This window comes from Ambystoma mexicanum, chromosome 2q (assembly GCF_040938575.1).
Source record: "Ambystoma mexicanum isolate Mex_15411 chromosome 2q, UKY_AmexF1_1, whole genome shotgun sequence".
In the NCBI taxonomy this organism is placed as follows: domain Eukaryota; kingdom Metazoa; phylum Chordata; class Amphibia; order Caudata; family Ambystomatidae; genus Ambystoma; species Ambystoma mexicanum.
Window position 1 is genome coordinate 1490173069 of NC_090924.1, and position 22465 is coordinate 1490195533.

The window sequence follows — 22465 nt, forward strand, 5'->3', positions numbered from 1 at the left end:
GCCTGGTGGAGGTTGCCCCTGGATGGTGGGGGGTGGGGGTGGTGGGAGACATGAGTGGGGGCCTGGTGGAGGGTGCCCCTGGATGGTGGGGGGTGGGGGTGGTGGGAGACATGGTTGGGGGCCTGGTGGAGGGTGCCCCTGGTGACTGGGGGGGTGGGGGTGGTGGGAGACATGGTTGGGGGCCTGGTGGAGGGTGCCCCTGGTGACTGGGGGGGTGGGGGTGGTGGGAGACATGAATGGGGGCCTGGTGGAGGGTTCCCCTGTTTTGTGGGCTGCCTGCAGGGGCCGTCGAGGGTGACAGGACCCACCCAGCCTAATCGCGTGTGTAACTTCGCACGCACCCCTGTAATACACGTACCAAGCCAAATCGCGTGTGATAATTCCCGCGCACCCCTGAAATACACGCGCCCAGCCTATTCGCGTGTGGAAATTCCCGCGCACCCCTGAAATACACGCGCCCAGGCTATTCGCGTGTGGAACTTCCCGCGCACCCCTGAAATACACGCGCCCAGGCTATTCGCGTGTGGAACTTCCCGCGCACCCCTGAAATACACGCGCCCAGCCTATTCGCGTGTGGAAATTCCCGCGCACCCCTGAAATACACGCGCCCAGCCTATTCGCGTGTGGAAATTCCCGCGCACCCCTGAAATACACGCGCCCAGGCTATTCGCGTGTGGAACTTCCCGCGCACCCCTGAAATACACGCGCCCAGGCTATTCGCGTGTGGAACTTCCCGCGCACCCCTGAAATACACGCGCCCAGCCTATTCGCGTGTGGAACTTCCCGCGCACCCCTGAAATACATGCGGCCAGGCTATTCGCGTGTGGAACTTCCCGCGCACCCCTGAAATACACGTACCCTGCTGTAATCGCGTGTGGGACTTCGCGCGCACCCCTGTAATACACGTACCAAGCCAAATCGCGTGTGATAATTCCCGCGCACCCCTGAAATACACGCGCCCAGGCTATTCGCGTGTGGAAATTCCCACGCACCCCTGAAATACACGTACCCTGCTGTAATCGCGTGTGGGACTTCCCGCGCACCCCTGTAATACACGCGCCCAGCCTATTCGCGTGTGGAAATTCCCGCGCACCCCTGAAATACGCGCGCCCAGGCTATTCGCGTGTGGAACTTCCCGCGCACCCCTGAAATACATGCGGCCAGGCTATTCGCGTGTGGAACTTCCCGCGCACCCCTGAAATACACGTACCCTGCTGTAATCGCGTGTGGGACTTCCCGCGCACCCCTGTAAATGACGTACCCTAGTTTTTCGCGTGTAGGATTTCACGCGCACCCCTGGAATTCCCGTAGCCTAGCTTTTCGCGTGTGAAACTTCCCGCGCACCCCTGTAAATGACGTACCCTAGTTTTTCGCGTGTAGGATTTCACGCGCACCCCTGGAATTCCCGTAGCCTAGCTTTTCGCGTGTGAAACTTCCCGCGCACCCCTGTAAATGACGTACCCTAGTTTTTCGCGTGTAGGATTTCACGCGCACCCCTGGAATTCCCGTAGCCTAGCTTTTCGCGTGTGAAACTTCCCGCGCACCCCTGTAAATGACGTACCCTAGTTTTTCGCGTGTAGGATTTCACGCGCACCCCTGGAATTCCCGTAGCCTAGCTTTTCGCGTGTGAAACTTCCCGCGCACCCCTGTAAATGACGTACCCTGGCTTTTCGCGTGTGGAACTTCACACGCACCCCTGGTATCGACGTGGCCAGGGCAATCGCGCGAGTGACTTCTCGCGCAACCCGTTGTACACACACGCGCGAATTTTTGAACAGTGGGTGTCCGTGTAAATGGCGTACACCTTTGCACATCATTAGTCCTTTGGGGTCACGGTATGGCCCATTGCTGTATGTGGGTGGTATTTGTTGGCGCAGGTTTTGGCGCACTTTCGTTGAGTGCGTCGGGACGCTACCGCCTGCTTACTTGTGGCGTACGTTTTTGGGCCTGTGCGCTGGTTTGATCGAGCGCTGTTTTGCCCTGTTCGAATCCATGAATACGTGTTGCCGGAGAGCGTGTGGGCGTTCCGTGCACTTGCCTCCTGTACTTCCCCGTGCCGCCCACATTCTTCCCCATTCCGAGTGTTGTGCCCCATTTTATTCCCCATTCCGAGTGTCCCGCCCTGTGTTCCGCCTACTTTAGAGCTGTGCGCTGCGCTCGGAGTGATAGCGCAGTGGCCGTGGCGCACGCCGTTGGTTGACCTGTGCGCCGGCGTGCGCCGCGCACTTTTTCAGCACACGTCCTATGCTTTTCTTACGCACGGACTTCCATGAATCGACGTGCGCTGGTTTCCCTGCGCTTTTCGCTATTATTCGGCGCAGCGCACGTATAGGCCCCTCTGCGCCGGAATTTTCGGCGCACATTTATTCCATGAATCGGCCTCTATATTGTGATCGACCAAATCAAAGGCAGCGGAGAGGTCTAATAGCAGAAGTAATGCACATTGTCTGTTGTCTTTTATTAAGACTATTTGCGTTTTCAAGTCTAGAAGGGCTGTTTCGGTCCCATGAAGGGGTCTAAATCCAGATTGTCTGAGCCCTAAGAGATTGTTGATCTCTAGGTAGGACTGAATGTGGAGGTCGACTGCCTTATCGATGATTTTGAGGAGGAAGGGGACAGTGGTTATTGGCCTATAGTTAGTTGGGATGGTAGGGGCGAGCAAAGCTTTTTTGAGCAAGGGTAGTACCCATGCGTCTTTTAGGTTGGTAGGAACCTGGCAATATTTAAAAGAGGCATTTATTAATCTAGTGATAAAAGGAGTGAGATCTCTCACTGCATCTTTTATAATTTGAGCAGGGAAAGTGTCACCTTGTCAGCATGAAGGTTTCAGAGAGTTGATGGTGATTTTAGTGACCTCAGTCGTAGTAACTTGAGCACATTTGAATACTGGTAAAGTATTGGAGAGGGTAGTAGTGTCTAGGTTCTGCACCATTGATATGGAGTCTTTTAAAGGCGACTTTCTTTTGGAGTGTGGTCATTTTATTGGCCAGGGCGTTTTGTATGCCTGTGCACCAGGCTTTGTCTTTAGGGTGAGAGGCATCCGGGGCTATGGGTGATTCTAATTCCCTTAGGATTTAAAATAGTTCCTTAATGCTGGAACTGGCATTTTGGATCCTGTCATTGTATGTTTCTTGTTTAGTTTTGATGATCACTGCTTTGTAACGTGCAGAGATTTCTGTGACTATGTTTTTGTAAGTTTTTCCATCAGGTCTCATATTTTATTTTTTCAGCCCTCAAGGCTTTCAGTTGTGGGGTATACCAGGTATTAAGGTGATCTTTAGGTTTACTCTTACGTAGTTTCTGAGGGGCAATAGTGTCAAGGGCCATTGTCATAGTATTATTGAAGGGGTTTATTAGTTTCTCAGGATCTTCAGATTTAATGGCGTTTAGTATTGGGATCAGTAGAGGGGCTAATTTTTCAGCTGTAATGTTGTGCTTGTTTCTAGTAAGTAGAAGAGGCGCAATAGGCCTGGTTTTCGGGGCTGGCCGATTATCGTTAATGGTAAAAGCGATGAAGGAATGGTCAGTCCAAGATTGTGGTTCTATGGCGGTAATTACCATAGGGCAGTTGTAGTTTGCCAACCAATCCAGTGTTCGTCCTTTCATGTGGGTAGGTTGGTTGATTCTCTGTGTGAAGTTCAGTTCATTTAAAGATTCTTCTAAGGATTTAGCAGCCTGGTCGTTCGGGTCAGATAGGCCCAAGTTAAAGTCACCAAGTATTGAGATTTGTGACGTTTGTTTAGTGTTATCAGAACGCAGTGTGATAATGTCCTCCTCAAAGTCTCCTGGGGGGCCGGGAGGTCGGTATATGAGGTGGCTAGTGAGGGTACTGGAATGGGAGGTTGTTATTTTGACTGTGAGCAGTTCACATGATTTAGGTGAGAGGGTGGTTGATGGTCTGAGTGCCAGGTTAGTGCGAGCTATGAAGGCAACCCCTCCGCCTTTGACATTTTCTCTGTCTACTCGGGTGATGGTGTAAGAGTCTGGAATGGCTAGCATGAGAGATGGCCCTGTGGCGGCATGGAGCCAGGTCTCCGGCACTGCTAGGAAGTCAAGGTCATTGGGCCTCATTACGAGTTTGGAGGTAGCCATGCCCTTAAAAGGGCATGGCTACCCCTAAACTCGGGTACGGCTCTGGGTCCCCCAAAAGGGGACTTACCGGGCCATTCCAACCTTGGAGGGCCCGGTAATTCCCTTTCGCGGGACCCGGAGCCGGTACGTCCCTATTCCCATTTGAGCCCCCATAGGGCTCAATGGGAATGGGGAGGATGGTAGCAGCGGTACCATTTAAAACGGTACCGTTGCTACCATCCTGGTCTGCTCGCGGGTGCCGCTCTGCACGCCTGGTCTGACCAGGCGGCCAGGGCGGCACCCGTGAGCAAACTCGTAATGTTGCTGCATGGCAACAACGGTGCCGGTAGCACTACTGCGCCGTTGTTGCCTTACCACAACAGTCGTAATGATGCCCATTGTCTTTCATTAAATCGGCTATGTCGGTTGGCTGTGCAACTACAGATCTTTCGTTAATAAGTGTGCCTTTGATGAACCCAGGCCTTGTCAGGGCTGGTGGATAGGGTGCGTTAGGTTGGGCTGAGGATGTCAGCGGTTTGTCTCGCTTTAGTTTCAATTTTTTAGGAGGAGCGCCAGAGGTAGTAGGGCTTGGTCGGCTCTGCGTGGACTTGTCTTGATAAAGGTTGACTAGTCGTGTCGCAATGGTGAACCTAGAGGCAAGTCTTTCATTTATGTGGATGCCACAGCAGGGTTGATTAGGAGTGGGCTTGGTAGTGAACCGCTCAATCCATTCTAAGGGGGTGAGAGTAGAGAGGCTGTTAGAACTGTTTAGTTTTGTTTGGCTATTTTCCCAGTTAGGAATTAATTTAGGTGGGAATGGGGTCGGTTTGATAGAGTTAGAAAGCAAGGTTACTTGTAGAAGAGGGAGGAAGGGTGTCCGTTTGGTCTTGTGATAGAACATTTTCTTGGTGAGTAGGTGGGCAGGCGGCACTACTGATAGATAATGGCCCTCATTACGATACTGGTGCCGGTATCGTAACGAGTCTGCCAATGTTCAATGGGGAATTACCACCCCATTCCAAGGTTGGCGGGGTGGTAATTCCCCATTGAACATTGGCCCTTCCCCATTCCCCATTCCCATTTTTGCCCCATAGGGCTCAATGGAACTGGGGAAGTCGCTAAGTACGGTACCGCAAATTGCGGTACCGTATTTAGCACCAAGGTCCCTTTGCGGGTCCCTCCTTTAACGGCTGGTCTAGACCAGTCGTTCAGGTCGGGTCCCGCAAAGGGACCTCGTAGTAAGGCGCTAATGGGTTAACGGCGCCGCAGCCTTTTACGGCGCCGTTAACCCCTTAGCGCCAGGGTCGTAATGAGGCCCAATGTCCCAATAAAGGGAGACTCAGTAGTACATCAAAGACTAGCTCGAAGAGAATCATATGGGGCTACTAGCTGGTTAGTACTAGTGCAGGTTATCTGTGGCCCAAAAAATAGCACAGGGAGGATGCAGGCTTGGCTTGACAAGAAGTCTTCAATAGGATCAATAGTCTAGTCTAACATTAATTTGTAGCACAATAGGCAGTGTAGGCTAGTCTAGCAGATGCATAGGTTCAACTAATGGGAGCAGTAATCACAATAAGTAACATGGTCGCCTTCACATGGTCGCATTCAGCGGCGCAGTTGGCTAGGCAGGCATGCATTGATTTGTAAAGGTTAATTTAGCAGATACAAATGATTAAGGCTAATAGGAGCAGCGGATTGCAGTGCACACAATAGTCACCTTCAATGAGACTAGTAGACTAGTCTGACATTAATTTGAGGCGTAATAGGCAGTGTGGTTTAGTCTAGTAAATACGTCTGTTCAGCTCATGGGAACCGTAATAATAATAAATATAGTAATCACATTCAAAAGAGCAAATAGGAAATACAATTGTTTAAGGCTAGTAAGGCAGTTAATCACACTGGTCACCATCAATAGGATCAATAGGCTAGTCTCACATTAATTTGTAGCACAATAGGCAGCGTAGGCTCGTCTAGCAGATATATATGTGCAATTAACGGAAACAGTAATCACAGAAAATAACAAGGTCACATTCAAAGATGCAGTTGTTAGGCAGGCATTGGTTTGTAATACAATAGGTAACGTGGGCAAGTCTAGCGAGATACATATAGTTAATGCTAATAGGAGCGGTAAAATGCAGTAAGCACAATGGTTACCTTCAATAGGGACTTGTAGGCTGGTCTGACATAGGTTTATAATGCGGTTGGCAGGTGAACGTAAGTTGAGCTTGGAGTTATACCATAGACAGTGCCGCAGTGATCTGGACATCCAGAAAGGTAATGATAGAGGTCACTGGGTGCTGGAATGGGCGGCAGTAGAGGTACAGAGTGGCGCACTTCATTGCAAACATGAGACAGACTTAAGTAGTTTACTAATATAGCTGTGAAGCCGATAGGATTACAATGTCAGTGAGAATAGGTACATGGGGCCTCATTCCGACCCGGGCGCAAAGGGATACCGGGCACGGGTAAGGACACCAGTGCCGGTAATCCCTTTGTGCCCTATTCCGAGGTCCCCCAACGGGGCCTGTAAGGTACGTTTGGTCGGACCAAACGTACCTTACGGTTCCTGTTAGGGGACCAGGGCGCAAATAACGGCCTTGGCATGCGCCGGGCCGTTATTTGCGCCCTCCCCATTCCCATTGAGCCCTATGGGGGCTCAAATGGGAATGGGGAATGGTTTGGTAAATAGGGACTTACCGGTCCCTCCAAGGTCGGAATGGACCGGTAAGTCCCCATCTCACCAAACCGGAGTCGGACCCGGTTTTGGAGGCAGCCATGGCGCAAATAGCGCCATGGCTACCTCCAAACTCGGAATGAGGGCCATAGTGTACCCGGGAGGATAGCTCAGTGGCAACGTGCACGCCTCCTTTCAAGCAAGACGACACAAAGCAACACAAGTTCGAACCCCGGATCCGTGCTTAGAAACCTCTGGGTGTTTAAGCGCGTTATAAATACGCAACTAAGACAAAATAAAAAATCAATTACGCAACTAAAAAAAACCAAAAACAATTCCTGTAACAGCACCTCAATGCCTGCGGGCTGTGTGAGCGCTTTAAAAAATGTTAATAAAAAATTTAAAAAGTGTTAATGTTATTGGCCAGGTGTTCGTGAGTGAGAGACTCCTATGATTTGAACTGTGTTCAGTGACTTTATGTATGGGCAGGCATGCAAATACTGAGTTTTTGAAAATGTTCCTTACCCAGTCTTGGTTGGCCAGAGGTTCTGGGCAATGCAATGCCGCGACACGCCAAGACAGGCACAGACAGGCCCTTCGGCGCTGTGCTTGCGCGTGCGGCTTCCACCTGGTGGCTGGGGTGGGGGCTGGAAGTGGATGCAGGCACCCAATCAGGGCTGAGGAGTAGCCCGGGCCTCTGAAATGCTGCAGGTCACGAATAAGCTGGTGGCCATTACCACGTTTCGGATTATGGTGGACCTGTATGCTGATGTCGTCCGGATTCATTAAGGCGTCGGAGAAGGTTCAGGCCGTATAGCAGACTGTTGGCAATATGTAGTGGTCGTCCATCTAGTGCAACTGGGGATATTAGGCCAAGCAAATTAAAGGGAGGTGTGGGCGCCATATCTCACCCTCGATTGCAGGGTGATTCCAACAATGAAGCTCCGATCCGACGATGGGGAGAGGAGGCTCCTGCCCGCTCCTCTTGAGCAGCACAACGATTGTGTAGCTGTTCTTTACCATTGGGATCAAGTTTCATTCCAAGAGCTGCCTGACAGCTCCACGACATTAGATCAGCCCACACATTGGTTACATATATTTTTCTAATGGTGGTTTTACCTTTAAATGATAACATAGCATCTAACTCTCCAATTATTGTTATGGGGTTTTACCCATAAGCATTTGCTTTTACTTTCACCTCCTTCAATACACACTTCAGAAGGCTTTCCTCCGAAGACTTTTTACTATTCAAGGTGTAGTCTGCACCACTATCAACTAACATCTTAATAAATACTCCATTGACTGCGATCTAGGTTCTGGGTTTCTTGATCTTAACTTCGCGAACGGCATCCACCACCTGTACCACATTCAACCATTCGTATGCATCGTCATAATCATCAACATCATCCTCCACAGTTCCTACATTTCCATCCCCAAACTCTACAGCACTTTGAAATGTGTCCTCTTTTTCCACAGCGCCTGCATTCAACATGTAGCGCTGCCCATTCTGTCTCTTGCAACATTTTCTCCCCTCCCACATCTATAACAGGCCCTAAAAGATCAAGATCCTCCACGACCACCAGCTATGTCTCTTCTTCAGTGGCTTGAAAAACCTCTTCCTCCTTCCTCTGTTTCTAACAATGCCATTGGCCCTCATTACGACCCTGGCGGAAATCGCGGTGCAAAATGCACCTTGGAGCACGGCGGAAAGCTGCCGATAGCGCCATGGGGGTTGGCGGATTTTCCGCCCCATTCCGACCTTGGCGGGGCGGTAAATCCCCATCCCCCATTTTACCCTTCCCCATTCCCATTTTTGCCCCATAGGGTATAATGGGAGTGGGGAAGGCGTTAATTACGCCACCTCAAAATACGGTGGCGTAATTAACGACAAGGTCCCGTAGCGCCATGGATTTCTCCGCCCGGAAAAACCAGGCGGAAAACGCTCCTTGGCGCTACGGAATCTCGTAGTAGGGCGGACGGGTCCGCCGCGAATAACGCTGGCGTAAACCCACTCCGCCAGGGTCGTAATGAGGCCCATTGTCCCTTCCTCCGTATCTCCAGTCATTTTCTTCTCCCTGTTGTGCGTTCTCTCCTTTTCCTGAAGTCTTGCTGGCAGATCTACACCAGTTTCAATCTGTTCAAGAACCTTTCTAGAATTATCCAGCACCACTTTTTTTTCCTTTACCAACTCCTTAATGCATGTCGCTGTATGTTCCACATTTTTAGCTATTTCTACAATTGTGTCCAAGTCTGGGTCTTTTTCTTTCCACAACTCTTCACATACTTTATCTTCATCACATTTAAGCATCAACTGATCACTCAGTTGTTCCTCCTGAAACTTGAACTGACATTTAACAGCCATGCGCCTCAAGGCTGTCAGAAATTCCTCAATGCTCTCTTCTTTGCGCTGCTCCCTAGTGGAAAATCTATACCTTGCAAGAATCTTGTTCTCTTTGATCTTATAATGCTTATCCATTTTTAAAATACTCTGATCAAATGAGCTCAAAATTATTCCTTCCTCCAGTGTTGGTTCAGGTAGTCTCTTCAATACTTCAATACTTCCTGACCTCCATGTGTCATACTCCGTCTGGTCTCTGGACGGTCCGGAAAACCAAACAGACCCTTTGCCAATGAAGAAAATAGACTTTCTTCCTGAGAGCACGGCTTGCAGGATTGTAAAACCTGTCAGGCCAAGGGCTCAGACAAAAAGGCGGGATGCACAGCAGAGCTAGAGGGAGGAAAGCAAGGCAATCATTACATACCGTTGTTCTGTTATGGTTAAACACGTCATTCACCCTTACAGCTTACCTATGATAATCCCTTGACCAGTGATGCACCTACTTGTGAAGAACACAAAATGTAGAAAGGGTCAATGTTGCAACCCAGGCTGGGAGGAATCCGGAAGAAAACAGGCACCACTGTTGCTCCTGATGCAGGACTGGAGTATCCCTAACCCGGGCGTGACAAGGGTGCAACTAGGGGGTAACAGAAAGTAATCCGCAAAAATCCATGCAGAGAGTCTGTGTTTATGAGTTCCAACAGAACAAAGCACCACCCTTCCTATGCAGCAGAGCGTCCAGGGAGGAAAGGGCAGTGAAATCTAGGAGCACAAAAAGTACGGAACACTTCCCTTCCTCAGCAGCAGAGCGTCCAGGGAGGAAAGGGCAGTGTCTGGAACCAAAGGGGTGCAAAGGGAAAATATATTTAGAACATTACCAATAAAGCGTCTGCAGCAAAAGCCCAATTAGCTGAAAGACGGGGATGCTGAAGCGCTTTAAATATCGAAGGTGGAGGAGCCAGAGTAAATGCAGGAAGGGTCGGGGAGTTGAAAAAGGGGCCAGTAACCAGAACACATTCAGCGTACAGAAGGCAGTCCTTGATAACAATCTGAGGTCAGAGATACGTAACAGAATAATACTCTGAGGCGTCAAGGCAGAACAAAATCCAAGGCGGGAGTCAGGAGTACCAGATAAGCAAGAAACAAGGAATTTACACAGAAAACAAATGCTGCTCGCCGTAACAACGGTTTAGGAGCAACAGCGTTTGGGGGGTGTGGCCTAAGTAGGAAGCATACACCAAAGAGGCGTGAAACGCAGGACAGCCAGCGTTCCATAGGCGCATATAGTTTGGGTCCCGTTGGGAAGCCTAGTGCCCCTAAGGAGATCCTCGGGAACGTTGCTGCATGCGCCAGGGCAGACGCCACGTCCTTCTCACATGGGCGTGAGAGAAACGTGACACCATGCCCCAGACAATGGTATAGGAGAGCGTCTTTCCTCTCCATGGAATAGTTGAGATCATATACTGCAAGAATGAACTTCAAAAAATCCTCTTTCCAATATTTCCATCTGACAGGTTTGCCACAACCTTGAGGCAAGAAATATGCTGGGTTAGGTATGCTCACCATCTGATAGAAGTGCTTGTTGAGTTCATTGATGCCTGACACATTTTAATTTCCATGTATTAAGAGAAAGAAAAACACCAGGTGGAAAAGGTATTTAATCCTGTTTGATATTGTCTGATAACATTCATGTAAGTAAATCTCTTTATTTTCATTGGCAGGTTGTACTTATAAAATCCAGCTGCTGAATTTCTAATGGCACTGGGACGAGGAGGATGTTGTTTGCCTGTTGCAGTTCACTCTGAACACTCGAACGTGATTGTCCCTGTAGTATCCACGGTTACATAAACAAAATTGATTCACGTATCAGAACGCACACAGGTCCTTTTTTCTAATGCGTGCATGTGATTGCGCACCAATGAGGAAATCCCGGAGGTCACTGCAAAGCCCCACTGAGTGCCAGTTTCACGTCTTGTGCACGAGACACCACGCAGCTCAATGCCCGTTGATGCCGCTGGTTCTCTAAATCCCTTTGTGCGGCACTGCTCAATGCAAGCACTTGTTGTGCACTGCTTGACTCCGCTAGTACCGCCGGTTGCAGGGCCAACTTGTGTATTGGGGGTGCCTCAGCCCTGGTGCCTGCTGCCGGTTTCCAGCATGCTCGACCTGCACGCTCTCAAACCTTCCCTCAGACCCCCTTGCATGTATGGCAACGTGCTGCGCCGGTCTCAGTCAACACCATAGAGGCACTCACTCTTCTGCACAGCCCACAGTGCCCTGTGTCCTGCACCTCACCTATGTTGGAGGACAAGAATGGCCCTCTGGAGGACACGTACACAGACGCAGTTACAGCGGACACTTTTCTCCTTCATGCTTTGTTCCTGAACGGGTTGTAGTCAGCAGTGTTTCTACGTAGGTTCAACACACGCTGCCTCTCACTACTGCAGCCCAGGCAGCAGTTCAGCTCATTGCCAAATTGAGGTAGCACAACACCAGGCTTCAGGTGAGTGAACAATCTTAATTGAGATCCACATGAAAGGGCTGAAGCCTCCCTCATCCTTGAGCAGCTTCCAACTGACACTGTTTCTTAACATAACATTCTCCAACATCATAAGATTCTCTGATGACATCAGCTGCTGTAGAGTTCCACTACTAACAAAGATACAACTATGTACATAAAGGGGCCTTACTATATACCCTGTATAACACAATCCCGGGCCCGAACCAAGACGTGATGAGGACGGAGAAACACCAGTCCCGTTAAAGCCTCTGTATAAGACCCAAGAACTAAGGAACCCCAAACAATCCTGTGGTAAAGGCTCAGATACGGATACTCCCTTGATAGAAGAAGAAATCGGAGACAAACCAGCTCCCTCAATGGAGGAATTTGGGTTCCCTACTGGATACCATCCCCTAGACCAGGAGTGCTGCTTCTGTGGAAGTGTGGGGCAACCGACGAGATATTGCTCCTCCAATAAAATGTAAAACTCCAACTCACCATCTGAGCAGTAATGTAAGCAGAAGGGAGAACTAAAAGGACTGAACTGAGTTTTCCTATGCAAACATCATGTATGATCAGTCTGAGGAAATAATGACTATAGGGAAAGAAAAATCTGGGAAGGCCCACATGAAGGGCAAGAAAATACAAGAAAGCCACTTCTACTTCCTTATACACAGGAAACAACACGATCTACAAAGTTCCTGTCATCCTAGAAAGAAAAACCACCTGGGCCCACAGAGATTGTGGGGGTAAAAGTGTCCCATAAAATGACAATTGCTTCACGCTGATGGAAAATAATAGGTAGGGAAATGATTGATTCCATTGTAATTTCGAAAGACACCCCCCACCCCTTTACCATAGTCCACTTGGCCATTTTAGGAAAAATCCTGTGGGTCACGGTGGCAGTAATCCCCAACCTACCGGCTCAATTAATTATCGGGAGTAGTGTGCCCCAGTTCAAGCAGTGGCTCTCCCATGTGGCCCAAATAGGGGTCAGATTAAGAAACCCCCAAAAAAATATACAGTCCTGTGTGTCCCGGAAGGACAGCTCAGACTGTAGGGGAAGGGTATGTGATGCATCTGACAATGTCATCACTGCTTCCTGGAGGGTGGGGGGGGGGGGCGGCGGCTTCTCTAATGTGGCCAGGGTAAGGCAGATGCTCTCTGATCCGAACCCTGAGGGCGGCTATATGAAGGAGGATCACATGGGGAGGAGACACCTGGGAGGGTGTACTGTATCCCCACTTTTCATTTTGAAGATATCCCTGCCATTCCCCATGCCTTAATGGCGTATCGTCATAGATCCTCCTTTCCACCTGTGAAAGGTAATGGAACCACTCTCACATGATCGGTATACAAGTATTTCCAATCTGACTTGCCTTACAAGACACCTGAGAACACCACCTCAAACTCTGCAAATAAGTCTTCAAACCCTAACTTGCCTTTTAAGAAAACCTCTTTCCAGACTGTGAATACACCATATCTCCTCTAGCCATTGGCTTCCCTGTGAGTTTCACCTCTGGTCCATCACTCCCTCACGTCACTCCCCCTGGCCCTTGCCTCCCTGGCAAGGAGCTCTCCTCTAGTGCTTGTCTGCCTTGTGAGTTGCTACTCTGGTCCTTGCCTCTCTGGTCCTTGCCTCCCTGACAAGGCACTCTCCTCTAAAACTAGGCTCCCTTGTGAGTTGCTACTCTGGTCCATCACTCACTCTGGTCTGTGCCGAGGAGTGCTCCTCTTGGCCTAGGCTGCCTTGTGAGTTGCTACTCTGGTCTGTCACCCCTCTAGTGCTTCACTCCCTGGTTAGGAGCTCTTCTATATACCTAGGCTGCCTTGTGAGTTGCTACTCTGGTCCATTACACCCCCTGGTCCTTGTCTGTCTGGTGAAGATCTCTCCTCTTGGCCTAGGCTGCCTTGTGAGTTGCTACTCCGGTCCATCACGCCCTCTGGTCCTTGTCTGCCTGGTGAAGATCTCTCCTCTTGGCCTAGGGTGCCTTGTGAGTTGCTACTCCGGTCCATCACGCCCTCTGGTCCTTGTCTGCCTGGTGAAGATCTCTCCTCTTGGCCTAGGCTGCCTTGTGAGTTGCTACTCTGGTCCGTCACCCCTCTCTTTGTATCCCTGAGGCTGGGGTTTGGTGTCTGGTTGGCATTGGTAATTGCTAGTTCATGGGGCATGTCCAGGTGCATTGTATCATATGCCCATGTAAGAAGGAGTAGCACTACATTATAGAATGTCTTTGCGATGTCAGAAGGGAGGTCGCAGGCAACTGAATATAAACTGTGGGTCCTGAATTTGTGCCATGGCGCATGATGAAGCATTGCCTTGCCTAACATCATACAATATGGAGAAGGGATGTTTGCATGGATATAAGCGGATATATGACCAACTACAGTGCTTTCAAAGTGAAAAGGTTATTCTCCAAGTGTTATTGTTTGTCTTTTGGGCAGGATATGGTAAAAGCAACACCTGAAAATCCTTCTGCACCTCTTAACAATAACAACAATCCCAGAAACACACAAACCTGTTCACCCACCAAAACACAGGTCACACAATGGAGTGGACCGGACTAGTAAGCAAGTCTTTCATTGCTCTCTGCTCACAGAGATGGACGGTGCCTGCTGATAAAGCTCCAGAAATTACATCATGGCTTGAGGGCCGCTTCCCTTTAGGCACCGGGTGAAAAGGGAGAGGAGGACCTGTTACGAGTCTGTGTTGCAGAATGACACCTACAAATTGCTGCCATGACACGCATCTGGGGTTTAATAACCACTTGCCTCCTCTCCTAGCAGAGAGGCCCTAAGCCCCCCAAGAATGAACCAGTATTGCATTTATGGCTTTGCAGTTGGAAGCCGTGGATTTTTTGTGGTTGAAATCAGTTTATGAAAAAAGTCTTTCATTTTGGTAGTACATATTAAAAATAAATTAAACTTGCTTTGTATATTGTGCTTGATGCTGGAGTACAGCCTCTAAGCACTGCAGCGGTTTCAAACCCATGTTGCTCTGCGTTGTCTTGTCTTCCAAGTTGTTGCGTATTGGCAGTGATGGGGCGCCATCCCCACTAGATACTAGAGATGTGTTGAGAGCAGTTCTCGGGGTAACATTTAGTGCGTACTTGGTCTCAGCACAGAGGGTTCAGGGGCTTTCTGAGATTGAACCTTTGGTGCAATTATCAGAATCCACAAAAAGAAGAGGTATGTAAGTAACATAACCACGTGCACACACTCCTTAACAATAAAAAAGAGTGTGTCCCCTCCTGAAATCCACCCAGTGGTATTTATGCAGGGCATTAAAAGTGGTACCCCAATTATCTTCAGTATGTGGCAATGTTACATTTGTATAAACAATTAGAAAGTCAAATGGGACGATAGAAGTTGGGGTGCGTCTCCCATACACTTTGCCTCATTGCCAAACATAGAATTCGTGCACTCTCTGACGCATGCTCGTGATTTCTGTTGATCTAAGGGAAGGGGTTGTGTTTTGGAGTTGATCTGGTTTTGAAGTTGATTCCACCTATTAGGTGCTCGTCCCCAAAAGATGCCACCCTAGTATTCAAAGTTTTGGTAGCTACTACCTTAGTAATTAAATAATGCACACCAATAGTACTGCGATCCAGTCTGCCTGTAACATGTGATGCCTGAGATTGTGAATGTGTTGAAACTAATATTGTGCTTTTCCTATATTTCAAGGTGACGGATGGCCCAGAAAATACGACAGTGATTGTTACATTCTCAGTACTATTGAAGAGCAAAGCTCCAAACCGGCATTAGACTAATAGCAACAGTGCTTGATAATGATGCCAACAGTGCTTGATAATGATGCCAACAGTGCTTGATAATGATAGCAACAGTGCTTGATAATGATGCCAACAGTGCTTGATAATGATGCCAACAGTGCTTGATAATGATAGCAACAGTGTTTGCTAATGATGGCAACAGTGCTTGATAATGATGCCAACAGTGCTTGATAATGATGACAACAGTGCTTGATAATGATGCCAACAGTGCTTGATAATGATAGCAACAGTGTTTGCTAATGATGGCAACATTGCTTGATAATGATGCCAACAGTGCTTGATAATGATGCCAACAGTGCTTGATAATGATGACAACATTGCTTGATAATGAATAGCAACAGTGCTTGATAATGATGGCAACAGTGTATAATGATGGCAACAGTGTTTGCTAATGATGGCAACAGTGTTCGATAATGATGGGAACAGTGTTTGCTAATGATGGCAACAGTGTTCGATAATGATGGGAACAGTGTTTGCTAATGATGGCAACAGTGTTTGATAATGACGGGAACAATGTTTGCTAATGATGGCAACAGTGTTTGATAATGACGGGAACAATGTTTGCTAATGATGGCAACAGTGCTTGATAAAGAAAGCAACAGTGCCTTATATAATGATGGCAACAGTGCTTGATAAAGAAAGCAACAGTGCTTTATATACTGATGGAAACCGTGCTTGATGTGCAGCAAGACAAGCCTCTCTGTGTTGCCTAATATCCCTCAGAGAACACATATGAATGTTATTTTAGGTACATTCTGAATGTAAAGCTAGTTAGTCTAAATAAGGTTTTGAACCCCCAGTAAATTCAAATGACAAACAGTATCCATGCACTGAATATGTTAAAAGCTTCAGCCGCAGGAAAAAACCTTGTTTCTCACCAGAAATGAGCACGCTCTTCTGTGCACTGAATTTGATAAAGGGTTCAATGTAGTGTCCTCTTATTAGGCACCTTACAAAATAAACTGCTGAGAAACCTTCCACAAGCACATAATGTGGAGAATGTTGCCATCTCAAGAACACAGTTCTTGTCCACATGAGAATAATGTCCATTTGCATGATACACTTATTTGCCAAAGGCAAGAACATACAGGCCAGAAACCTCATGTGTGCACTGAATGTGGGAAAGAGTTTGCTCAGAAGGGAGATCTTACTCGCCACAAGAGAACACATACAGGTGAGAAACCTCATGTGTGCATTGAATGTGGGAAAGGGTTTGCTCAGAAGGGAGCACTTACTTGTCACCACAGAACACATACAGGTGAGAAACCGCATGTGTGCATTGACTGTGGGAAAGGGTTTGCTCTGAAGGGAAATCTTGTTAACCACCAGAGAGCACATACAGGTCAGAAACCTCATGCGTGCACTGAATGTGGGAAACGGTTTGCTGATAAGAGAAAGCTTACTATCCACCAGAGAACACATACAGGTGAAAAACCCTACACATGCACTAAATGTCGGAAAGGGTTTATTCAGAAGGGAAATTTCGATAGCCACCAGAGAACACATACAGGTGAAAAACCTCATATGTGCACTGAATGTGGGAAAGGGTTTGCTCGGAAGGGAGCTCTTAATTGCCACCAGAGAACACATACAGGTGAGAAACCCTACACGTGCACTGAATGTGGGAAAGGGTTTATTGATAGGGGAAATCTTGCTATCCACCAGAGAACACATACAGGTGAGAAACCTCATGAGTGCAGTGAATGTGGGAAAGGGTTTGCTTGCAAGGGGGATCTTAGTCGCCACCACAAAACACATACAGGTGAGAAACCTCATGAGTGCATGGAATGTGGGAAACGGTTTTCTCAAAAGGGATCTCTTATTGACCACCAGAGAACACATACAGGTGAGAAACCTTTTAAGTGTGTTGATTGTGGAAAAGGATTTGTTTGGAAGAAACAGCTTATTGATCACAAGATAACACATACAGGTGAAAAACCCTACACGTGCACTGAATGTCAGAAAGGCTTTAATCGGAAAGGAGAGCTTGCTATCCACCAGACAAAACATACAGGTGAGAAACCTCATGTGTGCATTGAATGTGGGAAAGGGTTTGCTCAGAAGGGACATCTGATAGACCACCAGAGAACACATACAGGTGAGAAACCTCATGTGTGCACTGAATGTGGGAAAAGGTTTGCACGAAAGGGATCTCTTATTGACCACCAGAGAACACATACAGGTGAGAAACCTCACGAGTGCACTGAATGTGAGAAAGGGTTTGCTTGGAAGATAGATCTTATTCGCCACCAGAAAACACATACAAGTGAGAAACCTCATTAGTGCACTGAGTGTGCCAAAGAGTTTGCTCAAAAGGGGTCTCTTATTGACCACAAGAGAACAAATACAGGTGGGAAACCTCATGTGTGCACTGAATGTGGAAAAGCTTCAGTCTGAGCAGTAACCTTATTAGGCACCAATGTTAACATATACTTCAGTATTCATTTCAATGTACCCAATAGCGGAAGTACTTCAGTACGTAGGATGATCTCATTCGCCATGAGAGTGGGCATGTAGGTGGAGAAATCTCCTTTGCAATTCAACCTTCAGAGAGGAGGCGGTGCTTCTTCAATGGGCAAGAGTTTGGCTATTGACTAAAACTGTGAAGAACCAGCCTCCACAGCTGTTCCTAGTTTCCTTTGGTACACAAGGGGCCTCATTAGGACTCCGGTGCTATTAGCACCATGGTCCATGCCGGAGTCTGCCATGGCTGAATGGGGAATTACCACCCCATTCCGAGGTTGGTGGGGCGGTAATTCCCCATGCCGCCATGGCCCTTCCCCATTCCCATTTTTGCCCCATAGGGCTCAGTGGGAATGGGGAAGGCGCTAATTACGGTATGGCAAATTGCGGTACCATAATTAGCACCAAGGTCCCTTTGCGGGTCCCTACTTTAACGGCTGATAAAACCAGCCGTTAAGATCGGGTCCTGCAAAGGGACCTCGTAATTAGGCGCTAAGTGTTTAACGGCGCCGCAGCCTTTTACGGTGCCGTTAAACACTTAGCGTCTGGGTCATAATGAGGCCCAAATAGTGGCTGATTATGATCAGTGAAATCTCTGCTGTTTGAAACGCATCCCTTATGGAATATTTCGAAAGGAGACTGTACCATCTGTGTTAAGGTATTGAGCTAGGAATGAGATGCGGACACTGAGAAATGGTAAAAGGGAAATGTCTTTGACCTTACAAAGTGTACACATGTTCAAAAAGGAAATGACATAACTTCAATGCAAAAGTCCCATACTACCTGCAATCTGCCTGGTATACTCTCCTGCCAGGGCTTTGTCATATGTTCACTACACACACTGGGAAGCTTGACAATGGGCCTCATTACGACCCTGGTGGAAGACCATGGTGCTATTAGCACCATGGTCCATGCCGGTAAGTTACCGACTCCGCCATGGAGAAAGGGGGAATTACCACCCCATTACAAGGTTGGCGGGGCGGTAATTCCCCCTTCCTCCATGGCCCTTCCCCATTTCCACTTTTGCCCCATAGGGCTCAATGGGAATGGGGAAGGTGCTAAGTACGGTGCCGCAAAGTGCGGCACCGTGATTAGCACCAAGGTCCCTTTGCGGGTCCCTACTTTAACGGCTGGTCTACACCAGCCATTAAGGTCAGGTCCCACAAAGGGACCTTGTAATTAGGCGCTAATAGGTTAACGGCGCTGCAGCCTTTTACGGCACCGTTAACCCATTAGCGCCTGGGTCGTAATGAGGCCCAAAATGTTATATTAATTCTGTTATGTCTCTTTAAGAACTATTCAGCTTCCCGTTCTTTCTCGTATACTTCATTTACTCTTATTTGCCTTTGGTTGGGTTGCTGAAGTCCACTGGTGTCCCAGCTTCCCTCGGGCAGACACCACTGGCTTTCTGTGGCTGGCGTCGGTACTCCTGTGGGAAGGCTGCAGCATCTCTTCTGCATCCCTTTCCTGCTTTCCAGGTTTGCTGCCTTGCTCTCTGGTTTCCACATCCCTCGCAGCTTCCACTTGCCTGCTTTGGTTTTCTCTGTGCTCAAGCGGCTTGGAGGCTACCTTTGGGCACCTGCATATGCCAGGAAGGTTTTCCTTCTCTTCGTCTCTTGGCGTCCTTGTAACGGAACGGCTCCTGCAGTCTGCTCTCCTCTGCCTCCTCCTTGACCCGGTTGGATTCACAGAATTCACAGCAACTCATTCGTCCCTAGGTCAATACCGAGAGGCGCGATCCTTCCAGCCAGTGTCTCCCTTTTGTCAGCTGCCTCAGTTGCTTAAATGTCCCTGCCTCAAGTATGCGCTGACAACCAACTAGTGTCGTCTTGACAAGACAGAGTAGAAAGTAGTACCTTGAAGAAAGAGCAACTGTTGTGATACATGCTTAAAGGGCCGTCTGTACTGCAGTATTTCAATATTTAGAATATCAGCAGTAGGGCTACAAACCAGCAGAAGTATACTTTAAGCGCTTTATGCTTTTGTATTAGTCTTGTATTGCAAAGTAGCTACATAGCAAGAGAGTTTTAATAGCAGTGTCAAAAGCACAGTGAGAAGTGTTTGTTACCATTCATGCATTGATTTATGTAAACATTTATGGGAGCTTAATAGCTTGATCATATAATACATACATGCCAGCAACCACACTTCCCTATGTGGATTTGAGCAGGCCAGTACATCAACATACTATACTGGTAGCCCGTGGATTCAAAGCAACTGCATTTTGCTTAAGAGCTAGGATGAAACAACCCCCGACGTGTAAAGTACTTGACTTGGCGTTTAAGTTTTTCAGCAACTTCCTTAGAGGTGATAAAGCAGCAAGATGCTGAAGGGAGGTTGCGCTCATTGGGCCTCATTACAAGTTTGCTGGTCCGGTAAATATGGTACCGGTAAGCTTCCCGGGACCGTAGTTACCAGACCGGCAAACTACGAGTTCTGCTCGAGGGTGCCTTTACACCCGCCAGGTCGTTCCTGGCGGGCGGAACGGCACCTGCGAGCAAAGCATGTCAGCTCAATGGGAATGGGGAGTAAAAGTTTCCGGCCCATGGAAATGGGGAAATACAAGGTCTGCCAGGGTTGTAATGGCCCTGTATTTCCCCATTGCCAGGGGCTGGAAAAATTTGTAATGAGGCCCATTCTTTACAAACATCGCACAAATGAGGGGAGGGACTTCCAAGTTATACAGGTCAGAATCAGAAGCAGGTGTTTGCCCAACAAGTGACAGCATTTTATGGTATGGGGATTTCCAAGCTAGAGACCCTGTAAATATGCTGCCAGCCACTACACAAAGGCTGGCTGTGGCTGCATTTGTTGGGACCCTGTCAAGGGATCCAGGGGGTATGGCTCTGTGCTACACCTTTAAAACCCTTGTATGCAATGGGTTTTAGCTTGATTGAATAACGTACAACACTTCTGGTCCTTTGGTATTCTGCTGCAGTTATGTTGTTCTTTGCGTAGACTATTGCGATATATTGAAATGCGTATAATTGCTTTATTGATTTGGTTTAATTTAGTAAAGGCTGCAGTGCCTATACCAGGTATTACATTAGACGCTCAAGCATTGTGATTAGCCTTCTTGAAATGTGATGCCATTTTACACAATTTTGCTTCAGACTGTGGGGGTCATTATGAGTTGGGCTGTAAGGGATACTGGGCACCGGTAAGGAGACCGGTGCCGGTAATCCCTTACCGCCCAATTCCGAGGTCCCTTAGGAGGAACCGTAAAGGACGTGTGGTGTGACCACATGACCTTTACGGGCCCCGCTAAGGGACCAGGGCACTAATAATGGTCCTGCTATTCGCGGGCCCGTTATTAGCCCCTTCCCCATTCCCATTGAGCCCTACAGGGGCTCAAATGGGAATGAGAAATGGTTGTTTGAATGGTGACTTACCGGGTCTACACAGGTCGGAATGTCCCGGTAAGTCCCCAATCAACCAGACGTGTGCCGGACCTGGTACTAGAGGCAGCCATGGCGCAAATAGAGCCATGGCTACCTCCAATCTCAGAATGAGGCCCTGTGTTGCTTTAGTGAACAGAGCACTTTGATCTTGACTTTCAAAGTGTTGGGCATTTTCCTTAGCAGGAAGGATAAGGCTGGTCAGCGCTTTTGGCAAACCCACGTTGGGTTGGACAGGCCTTTATGTGTTGGAAATGTGACTGAAGCCCCATGATTAGAGGATTGATGTAAATTGATATAATTACAGAGCAGTGAACTGTTACCTACCAAACAAATGTGTTTGGATTCTGTATGGAATAAGCAAAACAAATACAGGGTCTTTTGAAGATGAAAAACATGTTGGAACAATGTGTTTGTTTAGAAAGAATGAAATGAGGGGTTATATTTGTAAATAAAATACCTCTTTTTCACATTGTTGGTCGTTCTTGACTCTGGGATACGTTGGTACATAAATGCTAATCAACAGCACTGTCTTATGTTATGCACTTTGTCCTCTCTCCTAAAAGTCTTTCTGTTTTGCCTCTCTCTATGCGTGCATTAGGGAGCGACACAAGAAGTGACGTGGCACAGTTACAGGACCCGCGAGTAAGCTATCAGACTTGAGAGTTGTACATTGATACTGCTATAGCAGTGAGTTTGGAATGGAAATACAGTTTGAAGCCCACGTACTCTAAATCTAAAAGATTGTAGCAAGAGCGTAATATTGGCACGGTACTGGGCTAGGGGAGACGTCCTCTGCTTTCCAGTTCAGTGGCTGATAGGTTCTTTTGTCGCGAGAGCTAAACCTTTCTCTGAGCTCAGCTCGGGGCAAAGGGCAGAGATCTTATTAACCGGGGTGATTCCAAGTTGATGAGCAACAAAAACATTAGTATTCTCTTTGAATTCTCGTTTTCCTTTGATGCCATTGACCATTAAATCCTTTGTCAAGGAGATTCCTGCATTAGGGACTCAGCCTACTCCATCTTACTATCCTTCCATGTCATTCTTAACAGGAGGTAGCGTACCCCAGGGTTCTGCCTTATCCCCCATCCTTAACATGTTATGCTCTACTCCTGGCCTGACTAATCTACTCCTGGAGCTTCAGATTCTATGGTCACAACACTTGGAGCCTCTTACGCTTATTTGGGAGCTCAGCAAAGACATCACTATACTTTCAGAATGGGTTGATAA

At 47.9% G+C, this 22465-nt stretch overlaps 1 pseudogene; it reads left to right on the forward strand.

Moving 5' to 3' along the window:
* LOC138570317 (zinc finger protein 615-like) overlaps nt 1-21705 on the forward strand; it is a 64084-nt pseudogene extending 42379 nt beyond the window's left edge.
* The last annotated feature ends 760 nt before the right edge of the window (nt 21706-22465 follow it).